The following is an 11,885-nucleotide window of genomic DNA, read 5'->3' as shown; positions in this document are numbered from 1 at the left end:
ACACACAGTGAAACAAACCTTACTTAACATGTTTGTAAGAGTCGTGGAGTTATGCTTATAAGCTTGCATATGAACTGTGTGGAGTAAAAGTACAGATACTGGTAAATGTACATAAAATAAAAACTTCCTTACTGTTCACCACTGCTTAGAAGCAAGATATCAATAAATACCATAAAGTCCTTTGTTGTAACAATACACTACTTTTTATACTTGACAGAAAGCAATAAAAATAATGTTAGGTCCAAAACTAAATTTAAATTATAGATAAAATGATTCCTTTATTCCTGTTTTTGGTTTAATAAGGCTAAACTGTAGTAGATGCTTGGTTCTTTTTTTTAATTCTACTTATTTCAAACTGACTGAATTACTAATGTATTTATATTTCTGCTAAAAGGTCTGCTGTGAGATGTGTGAATGTACAGCTACTATGGTATTTATAAAGACAACCTTTCAGCTTTTTCAGGAGAAGGAGTTCAATCCTAGTTCTTTTCCCTTTTAACTGTATATCCCTTACTTTCCTTAATTAAAGCCTGGATTTTATTGTCATGTCAAGAATTGCCAGTCATTTACTATAACTGAAGATCAGGTATAGTAAAACATGCACATGCATTATAAAAAATGTACATAAAATGGTCTTATATTGCATTCTCATTTGGTTACTACTTTCATGGACATTTTCTTTTTTTAATCTAACTCACTTACTGCATGCCTGCTCTTTGTGTTTCTGCATGAAATACTTCTTTACATTCTGGAGCTCGGCTGTGAGTCGGTTGATCTTGTACTTGTACTTCGGTGTCTGTGACTTGTGCATGTTGAGTTCAGCTGTCAGTGCCTGAAAACAAAACGAACAGACAAACAAACCAATAACGGTGAACATCATCATCACTTGTAACTTGTAATATTACAAATTAATACACAAAGTAAGGAGGGTTTTTTTTATGGGTAAGTACAGCTAGTGCTAGTGTAATGCCATGTGGAAACTATAATTCATTGACATGAGAATTATTTAATTGATTTTCCGCTGCTGATTTGAGTGGGCATTGATAATCATCTTTATGTCTCTGTTTCTCATAACCCCTTACTGTAAACTGTACTTTTTTAAGCCTACCATCTCCATCAGAACTCAATTTAAACAGTAGTAGTGAAATTAGCAGAAGGTAAAATTCAGAAGAAAGAATAATGGAAAGAAAAAATAGAAAATGTGTGTTTATATACACACAACAATGTTTAAAGATTGAGACAAAGAAAGGACAGGCAAAAAAGGTCCCAAATGTGCAGCCTAGCCGAGGGGGCCTGTCAGCCATCTGCAGAATTGAATAGGTTTCTGTGATGCTAAGCACCTCTTCTGCCGATTAAAGGAAAAAAGTCGAAGTAATTCAGTGAGTCCCATTTAACAGGTTTATTTAGGAGCCTCAGCATTCAGCTGGTAAATAAAAAGACTTGCGCTCCTAATGGAGCTCAGAGCAGGAGTGCTGATGTAAGATCAGATTTAGTCATGGCCATAAAAAAATCTCGCCGCAAAGCGTAGAGCTGAGACTGCAGCAGCACTTCTGAATGGGACTGAATGAGACTCCTGGGCTCATTTTCAGAATGAAAATTTGCTGATCCAGAATCAGTCTGAACAATTACACAACCGAGGGGCAAAGCTGATCCATGAGCAGAGGAGTTAAGTTGAGGCATGTAAAGTCTGACCTTAAGTGAGTAAACTGTTCCAGCATATCGTACATGCCTGATCATATTATACAGTGAGGAAAATAAGTATTTGAACACCCTGCCATTTTGCAAGTTCTCCCACTTAGAAATCATGGAGGGGTTTGAAATTGTTATCGTAGGTGCATGTCCACTGTGAGAGACATAATCTAAAAAAAAAAATCCAGAAATCACAATATATGATTTTTAAACTATTTATTTGTACGATACAGCTGGAAATAAGTATTTTAACACCTGTCTATCAGCTAGAATTCTGACCCTCAAAGACCTGTTAGTCTGCCTTTAAAATGTCCACCTACACTACATTTATTATCCTAAATTAGATGCACCTGTTTGAGGTCGTTAGCTGCATAAAAACACCTGTCCACCCCATACAATCAGTAAGAATCCAACTACTAACATGGCCAAGACCAAAGAGCTGTCCAAAGACACTAGAGACAAAATTGTACACCTCCACAAAACTGGAAAGGGCTACGGGGAAATTGCCAAGCAGCTTGGTGAAAAAAGGTCCACTGTTGGAGCAATCATTCAAAAATGGACGAAGCTAAACATGACTGTCAATCTCCCTCGAACTGGGGCTCCATGCAAGATCTCACCTCGTGGGGTCTCAATGCTCTTAAGGAAGGTAAGAAATCAGCCCAGAACTACATGGGAGGAGCTGGTCAATGACCTGAAAAGAGCTGGGACCACTGTTTCCAAGGTTACTGTTGGTAATACACTAAGACGTCATGGTTTGAAATCATGCATGGCACGGAAGGTTCCCCTGCTTAAACCAGCACATGTCCAGGCACGTCTTAAGTTTGCCAATGACCATTTGGATGATCCAGAGGAGTCATGGGAGAAAGTCATGTGGTCAGATGAGACCAAAATAGAACTTTTGGGTCATAATTCCACTAAACGTGTTTGGAGGAAGAAGAATGATGAGTACCTTTCCAAGAACACCATCCCTACTGTGAAGCATGGGGGTGGTCGCATCATGCTTTGGGGGTGTTTTTCTGCACATGGGACAGGGCGACTGCACTGTATTAAGGAGAGGATGACCAGGGCCATGTATTGCGAGATTTTGGGGAACAACCTCCTTCCCTCAGTTAGAGCATTGAAGATGGGTCGAGGCTGGGTCTTCCAACATGACAATGACACGAAGCACACAGCCAGGATAACCAAGGAGTAGCTCTGTAGGAAGCATATCAAGGTTCTGGCATGGCCTAGCCAGTCTCCAGACTTAAACCCAATAGAGAATCTTTGGAAGGAGCTCGAACTCCGTGTTTCTCAGCGACAGGCCAGAAACCTGACTGATCTAGACAAGATCTGTGTGGAGGAGTGGGCCAAAATCCCTCCTGCAGTGTGTGCAAACCTGGTGAAAAACTACAGGAAACGTTTGACCTCTGTAATTGCAAACAAAGGCTATTGTACCAAATATTAACATTGACTTTCTCAGGTGTTCAAATACTTATTTGCAGCTGTATCATACAAATAAATAGTTAAAAAAAAACATACATTGTGATTTCTGGATTTTTTTTTTTTTTAGATTATGTCTCTCACAGTGGACATGCACCTATGATGACAATTTCAGACCCCTCCATGAAGTGGGAGAACTTGCAAAATAGCAGGGTGTTCAAATACTTATTTTCCTCACTGTATATGCATGATATACATAAAAGGTAAAAAAAAAAATGGAACAGATTGGAATAAGACTTAATGTTTAGCATTTGGGCATTGCATTATATAATTAGCAACTGACTCAGAGAAACCCTTTCCCACTTCAAACTTTTTATTTTTATTTTTATTTTTTTACATGCAAGAAGAAATGGCACTTCATTGAGTTTACCTGCTGAATTAATACAACTGAACAAGATACTAGTTACTACCCAGCATTTTTTGTGTACCTAATGAGCCTAATCTAAATTCATATAATTTCTGGTTCTGCCACGACCAGCACAACACATGACACATTTTTCTCTCATCAAGAGCAGCAAACAACCCACAATCAGGTCACTGTCATACAAGCTGCTAAAATCTCCAAACTGTTTTATGTATCTTTGGTGGCAATTTTCTGTGGCGTACTGTAGCTTTTATATTTGTTTTTGTTTTGTGGGGTTCAGGCTCCCCTTTAGGAGATATATGGTAATTCTTTTTTTTTGGTTGGGGTTAACTTATAAAGAATGACTTTTGCCAGTAAAAAATAAACTGCCACTTTTACCCATAATAAAGTCCTTGTTGTGTTGGTAGTGTCTTTTAGACCACTGTTTTGCCACATGACGATATTCTAATTAGTTGAAATTAGTTTCTCTGTAAATTAGCAGAATGTTTCTATAAACCTCTGAATTCATTCTACAGAACGAGTGATTTATAGTACATTATCAATAAATATAATTGACTATGTTCCAGAAGCAGTCATGCAAGCTCAAGCCATGAAACATCCTCCAGTTCAATTGACATGAGCTTATAGGTCCTGAGCATACTCTACCTCAAATGGTGGATTGTGACACCTTTGCCTTGTGAAGGTTGGCAATGCCATTTACTGTTTCAACAGCTTCTGTTAACTACTGCTGTTTTTTTTTTTTTTCCTTTGCTGAACTAGTCATTGTCTGCCTTTAAATATACCAGTTGCTTTTTTCTTTTTAAATATTCCAAATTATTGTCTTGGCTATGGCCATTGCATTTCCGATTGTCTCTGAATGATTTACTTTCTCAACAGCCTTAAATGGCTCAGTTTGTCTTCATGTTGGTTTATCTTTTAAAAATATATTAATAAATAAATAAAACAAAGCAGTCTTCAGAGGTGAAACCCAGGGATTTAAAAACAAAAAAGTATACATTCAAAATTATTAATTATTTTCCTGAGCAGAAAAACAAAACAAAAAACATCTGTTTCAATAGATCTAAACTAAAGGTGCCAAAATCCAATTTGTGAAACACAGCTAGTTGTAATTATTAGAAGTGAAAGCTAAAACTGTGACATATTATTTTATCCAAAACTCATATATCTTCAGGGAATAGCAAAAACACTAGAACTGATTGGATATAGAAGTTTCTGGCCAATGAATAATATAGCCACAAGTCAATCATGCCCAGCTTGCCACTTGACATTAAAACTCCTAATTTTATGTTCTTGTGCTTCTTCATTTCTTCAGGGGACTTTCCATTATACACTGGAATAGTCCCAGGCAAGTATCGCCTAGAAATTATTTAGATTGTTTTTGAGTCTTCTCTATCTCAATGCAAACTATCCGATGTGGCATTGTTTGTTGTGTAGAAACGGGGAAGTTCAAGTAAGTGACGTGACTATCATGAAGAATAATCTCCACAGGTTTGGCTTACACATGAGTAATACTAATTAGTGTTGATTTAGAAAGAGTAGAGGGAATGTACAAGCAGCAGCTTCACAGTCCTGAAAGTATGTTGTTAGTGCCTGTGGCATCCAATTCATCACACTTGGTTATGAATTATCAGCAAATTAAACTTGAAGCAAGTTCACCTTTGGGGACTGATATGTTCAGAAAAGTTAAGTTTCAAGTAAAGTGCACACAGTGTGGAAAATTTAAATATTACTAATTAAAAAAAAATTATCATTGTATCTGATAAAAAACAATATATTTTTTTTTACTTTCCAACCTAGTTTCATATGTTTACATCTTATTTGCAACACCTTGTATATGATAAATATAAACATTTTGTTATATACTGTATATTTTCTGGTACTATCGAAATATTGTTGTCAATTACTTTTGCCGTTGCTCACCCTAAATGCTAATTCACTGGCAAGCTTCATCGTAAATACAAGTAGTCATAATCGCTTTGATTTATGTAATAGGCTCTACATTTAACTTAGAGAAATTACATAGTGTTTAATATTCATAACATATTTACATCTTTATAATATTTTTAACCAAAAAAAAAAGCCCCGCTGAAACCAAGTAAGCCGCAAACCTTCAACTACAGCCAAGAAAATCAGAAATTTGGAAAAGACAATACATATGTGCCTGTGTTATGCTTGTTCAAATCTCTTATATCTACTCAAATGTCCAGAATCAATGTGTTCCATTTGTGTCATAAATTATTTTACTGTTCACAGTATCATTACACGTTGTCCTTCAGGCCTATCGACATTGTGGTTCTCTATTGGTTTTTGATTTACTTTTTTTAATTACCTGATATTCAGCACCTTCATTCTCCTAACACAGTTCTGTTCAAGTAACATTTTGCCAAAAGCAGATTAGTCAAAGGAGATCTCATCGTTGTTGCATCCAAGTCTTTTTTTCTAAATGATGAAGGAATTAGGGCATCTAAAGCACGTAAAAAGCTACAGGCGAGACTGAAATCCCAGACGATGTTAGTGCTAGCCATTTGTGACCAGGCAAAAGAGCTCTTAATTAGGCTGAGGGGTAACTAATTATTCATACCCATGATGGAGAAAGTGAGGGGTGAGGAGCACAGAGAAGGGGGGAAGTGGGAATATGATTTATGATCGGATAAAAGCCCTTAACGCCGCATGGCATTTTGGGGGTGGAGGGAGTGTGTGAGGAGTAGTGTGGCTCAGAGTGGCTGTCCTTTCCTAAGTGAAAAAGTAAATCATGAAGTAGAGAGAGAAAGAGAAAGCGAGTGTAAGAAAAAGATTCGGGAGTACCTTGAGCTGTCTGATCTTTTTCTTCAGTGTTTGCTGGTGGATGTAAAGTTGTTCAGCTGCCTTCGGACCTGGCTGACAAGCTAATTTGTGCTTTAATTCAACATTGAGCTTCTCCTTCTTTTACACACACACATGTACAGCACCCAGAGTTAAATAATTTTCACTTAATAGGGTAAAGATCAAAATTAAACACTCCCCAGCTCCATCAGATGGATATTAAAACCCTAATTCCAGCTATGATTATTCCTCCATTAAGTATGCTCGAGAGTATGGTCTGTGCAAACATACTTCATTAAACTGAAACCATCAGAGGACTGCTAGTGAAGCAGACAGCCTGGCATAGCTTTATAATTCTTTAACCAGAAAAATTATTTTGTTCCAACAGGGCAGGTACTGATGTAGGGTGAGGAAACCTGGGGTGCAGTCAGCATTTCAATTCATCCCAAAGGTGTTCAGTATGGTAGAGGTCAAAGTAATATAACAGACCTTAAGATCTTCAACTCCATCTCATGTAAAGCATACTATATCTTTATGGAGCTTGATTTGTGCACAGGGGCATTGTCATGTCGGAACAAATATAGGTCTCCTAGTTCATGTGAACGGAATAGTTAATGCTACAGCATTCAAAGATATCCTACAATATATAATTGTGTGCCTCCAGCTTTGTGATCAGTACTTTTGGGGAAGAACCACATATGGCTGAACAAGTCAGGTTTTTTCAGTACTTTTCTCCATATAGTGTATGAGTCATTCACTACATTATTATTTTAAATGGCAGCTTGGAAAGTCATAATTTATGGTAAAGTGATCAGACTCTCCTCTTGTTGTTAATTATTTTCCCCAAGCACAAGCTAGCACATGAAAATGTCTGTTTCCAAGTAGCAAGTATTCTGTTTGCATCTTCATATCTCCACTGATAAAGTAAAAGTGTGGAGCTATTCTTACACCTACAGTTCCTAGCTGAAAGGAAACACTCCTAATCTTAATCCATAGCTTCTTCTTTTTTTTTTTCTTTTTTTTTGTAGAGTTAGTTTGTTAAACATTTTAGATGGTTAGGAACATCTAAGAACAATTACAACATAATAATAGAAAGCTGTGGGCTAATATGGTCTAGTTCTGTTCTCCTGAGGACAGTATTTAGGTTGAATCCCAAATAGCTATGTGCTTTCATCTATAATTAATATATTATATGTTCACTAGAGAGTGTTTAGAATTAAATTTACATTACGCAGACAATCACATCATGGGAAAAAAATCATATACCAGGTGTCAGTGCACAAAAGAAATGCAGAAAGAAGGCAGAAACAAACAAAGAGACAGAAAAAATAAGAATTTACAGTAATGAAAAAATTATATACTATTATAATAGTGTGCATATGTACTTTTGGTATTTGGCCAAGGAATTAAGAAAAAAAGGGGTTGAAGAATGTAAAGAGTGAAGGAAGGAAGGAAGGAAGGAAGGAAGGAAGGAAGGAAGGAAGGAAGGAAGGAAGGAACTAACTAACTAACTAACTAACTAACTAACTAACTAACTAACTATCTTTTGGGTCTGAAAGAAGTTTTGTCAGCTGTATGATTTGGGATTGACCGGATTAGTGACAGAAGTTGTTGCTGGTAATTGTCTTATCACCTGACAGTGCCACTAATGTAGGGAAGATTTTGACCTTCAAATATTGACAAGCATAGCTTAGCCAAAGTACCGGTCAATTGTGAGCACTTGTCAATACTAAGGACATTCAGACAAGCACCTGTCATGTAACTAAGCCAAATGTGTTCTAAAAATCCCCAGGGACACATCAGAGCTGGAATTCAAGTGTCAAATAAAACCAATTGAGGCAATACATTTCTAGGAATAGACAGATAACACATTGTTTCAAAACTTGTCAGTTCTAATGGAATCCCACCCAAAAACAGTATATCTAATTTCAGAGTACTACCAATTATTGGAATAATATAGCACATCAAAGACACTGCTTGTCATGCTTGTCAAATGTAACAGTATTAGACTGACAGCTATTATTAGACAACCTCTGTGCATTGCTGAATCATACACAAATGCCTACAGTAAATTAAGCATGACCACGCAAATAATAGCACATCGGAATGGGCTTGGCTTGGCTTGTCTTGTCTTGACTTGAAACAAAAACCATCCTGTGGCTATGGAATGTGGGATACTGCAAATAGATTACATGCTCTATCTTTACTGACTTACTGGCTGTGACTGGGATTTTTGAGTTTTCATAATGTGATTATGTGTCCTACACCTGCTTTGTCACCTTCCTTTTTGGCATACATGCATTCACACATTCTCAACTCCATTTTTAAACATTCTCCAAAGGCACAACTAAAATTATTCATGTGTAGAGCCACCAACTTAAGGTTTTGAAGATTTAGGCTTGTCCTAGAGACATGTTTTAAGCCTTTTTAGTTGATCACTTAAGGCTCTCACAATTAGTGAAGAAGTACAGATATTTCCTTTCTGAGCAACCATTGATACTCATCCCAGATTTTTCTTCCTTGCAGTTTATGAAGCACATAACCCAAGTGCTTCTTGACACTACACGACATTTCCGAGTGAGCATCAGAAAACAGACTGACTTTCTCATTTTCATGCACTTAGGTCATATCAGGCCTGTGCACTGTGCTCAAGAATAAAGTGAGAAGGCTGCAATGCTCTCTAACAATGACCCTGGGATTCAGCAACATGCAAACAACACAAACCCACCAAGTCTCATGGAAAACAACCAAAAAAAATGCATACAGTATACTATAAAGGAGGAGGTTCAGGTTAAACCACTCTGTCTGGCATCGAGTAAGGGTAGAAATTGCTTTTAGGTAGCACAACACAAAAGTGCTAAGTCTATTATGTAGAGATTGAATTCCAACAATACCACAGCTATCTATGTCCGTAAATTCAAGAAAGAGAAAATGTCTGTTCTGTGTGGGTGGAAGGAAATTTACCAGAAGTACACAATTGTGGTCAACTGTAAGCTTCCTCCAATTGTGTGCAACTGCCTTGTAACAAAGAATGAGCAGCAGTCACAGGGGTTGAAGTTTAAAGGAAGCATTTGCTAGCCCTCACACTCCCCAGTTGTTATATGTATATATGTGTTGCCATATGTTATGGTAAGGTGTGTTATGCTCCTAAAAATATCTTTAGCAGCTGAATGGTTTAAAAACTTAAATTCATCAGCCGTGTTCCTAAACTCACTGACCTTACAAATTGACTCATCAAACAGAGAGCTAGGTATGATCTTTTTCTATTTATTTAACAGTGGGTGGTTAAGAGCAGCTTGTGGCATTCATCAGTTGTACATTGTCTCCTGCAGAGCAGAGTGTAAAGATAGGTCCTTGAAGGACCTCAGATCTAGGGTTAGGACCTTTCATCTTTAGCCACTCTTGCACTATATCATAGCAATTCTTACTTGCAATTAATGTCTAGGGTAGATTACCCGAGCCTTAGTTTATAGAACTGCATTTGAACATCAACAACTTTCAGGTACACAGAGTCAAAATTAGTTTCCATGCAGGTGGGGTCTTTGTAGAGATATTAGTGTTCAAACACCCGATGTATTATGGCTGTCAATTCTACATTGTCTTGTACAGGGCAATGTGTGTAGAAATTAAATGTTAGGTGACCTTCACCTCTTATATGCACCAGATTCTCCTGCAGTGCTTGGTTAGTGAAATCGACACACATCCTGATAGATTTCCTCAACTGTACAGAGAAATAAACGGTAATTTCTAGACCCTGAATAGAGTACCACAACCCACGCAAATTCAGCACCATGGCCAGCAGCACTTCATGCACCACAGGCAAAAAAGAACAAAAATAAACATCTAAATATGGTTAAAATATTATACCGGCGGCTGTTAAGGATGGAATGAAATAAAAAGGCAGTATTGCAGTGAGCAACACAAAGAAAATCCAAGATGAAAACTGCTCATGTGTTGCCATATGCAAACTCTTTTCCATAGTCATTTTGATCATTCGCCATCTGCACAATGCACAATTTCTAACTACGAAATAAAAAGTCTCAAACGTTAATCAAGATGCTTTGGGAAATGAATAAAAAAATAGGAAACGTGTCCAAACAAATACAATTTGGGCTTTAACATATCTATGTATTCTATCCTATAATTATAGTCTCTGCCCATTGGAAGTCAAAGATAATAATTAAATAAGTGTACTGTATCAGTTATTTCATAAATTAAACCTAAAATTAGCCATCTGCATGCTTTTTTTTCTGCTTAAATAATACTTTTGTGATGTTTGCAAAAAGCTTTAACAACTAATAGGCCGTTCAGATACATTTTGATGACATTTGAAAATCTATTTAAATCAGTTCAAATCAGGCCCAATATTGGCATATAAATTATAAACCTACCTCTGATCCTTCTCTGTTAAAATGTTTAGTTAATCCTTTTTATACACTTGCTTTATAATTGACTTACCAATCCCATTTTTTTCTGCAGTTATTGTAAACGACACATTGCACATTGCTATGTTTTCCTCACAGTTGTGTTCTGTAACAATAGCTTTGTATATTTTTACCTTGCCCAAGAATGGTTCCACTCCACATGCTCCTTTCTATTTCAAAGTAAACAATATCAACAACTCTAGCTAGGCTACCTGACACTGCTGTTGCAAGTGCATTAATTTCACCTTATAGACACCTTATAGAGTTGTTTTGCATGTTCTCACACTGTTCATTTAATTCATATTTAGTAATAATAAATGAAACATGGCAACTTTTTCAATGACAGTAATTCAAGTTGTCATGGATGAGCATGATCAATTTTCTTTGGCATAAGAAATGTATCTGAAAAAGAAATTGTTTCTTGTGTATACTGTATATTCCAGAAATATTATCACATATCAGATTGTACTATTTAATCTAATGTATTTGTTTTATAAATTCACTCTATGGCTTGGGTCAAAATGACATTAGTTGCTAAATGATAAAGTGAACAGAAAATGAGTGTTAAATAAAGCCATTCTTTTTTTGAAAGCTTTATAACAGAGATTTTTTCCACAAACTGCTTTCACAATCGATTCTCCGAATGACCTGACCCTACGGGTGCTCGATGAGTCATCAACGGCCAGTAGGACGTGATGGATTGTAGCAAGTTGAGAATGAAAGCAGGGTGTTTACCTGCAGCTGAAGCTCTTTCTCCACTACCTCCTCACTGTGGTTTTTAAACGCCACTGAAGAGTGTGAATCTTCTGGATCAGCTCAAAGGTGCCTAGGTCATTCGACTGCAGGGAATCAATTTACAGTGCCCTCCACAATTATTGGCACAAGATGTGGTCGTGGACTTCTAAAAATTCTCCTTTTTTTTAAAACAACATAGAACCCAAATGCAAAAAAAGAGAAAAATCCAACCTTTCATTTAAGTACATTACTTTGGTGGTAAAAAAATCACACATTTAGAAAAAATAAAAAAACTTGAAATCATGTGTGCCACAATTATTGGCACCCCTGATGTTAATACTTTGTACAACCTCCTTTTGCCAACAAGACAGCACTTAATCTCCTTCTATAAC

The sequence above is a fragment of the Silurus meridionalis genome, chromosome 24, assembly GCF_014805685.1.
Source record: "Silurus meridionalis isolate SWU-2019-XX chromosome 24, ASM1480568v1, whole genome shotgun sequence".
In the NCBI taxonomy this organism is placed as follows: Eukaryota; Metazoa; Chordata; class Actinopteri; order Siluriformes; family Siluridae; genus Silurus; species Silurus meridionalis.
This window is presented reverse-complemented; position numbering follows the sequence as displayed.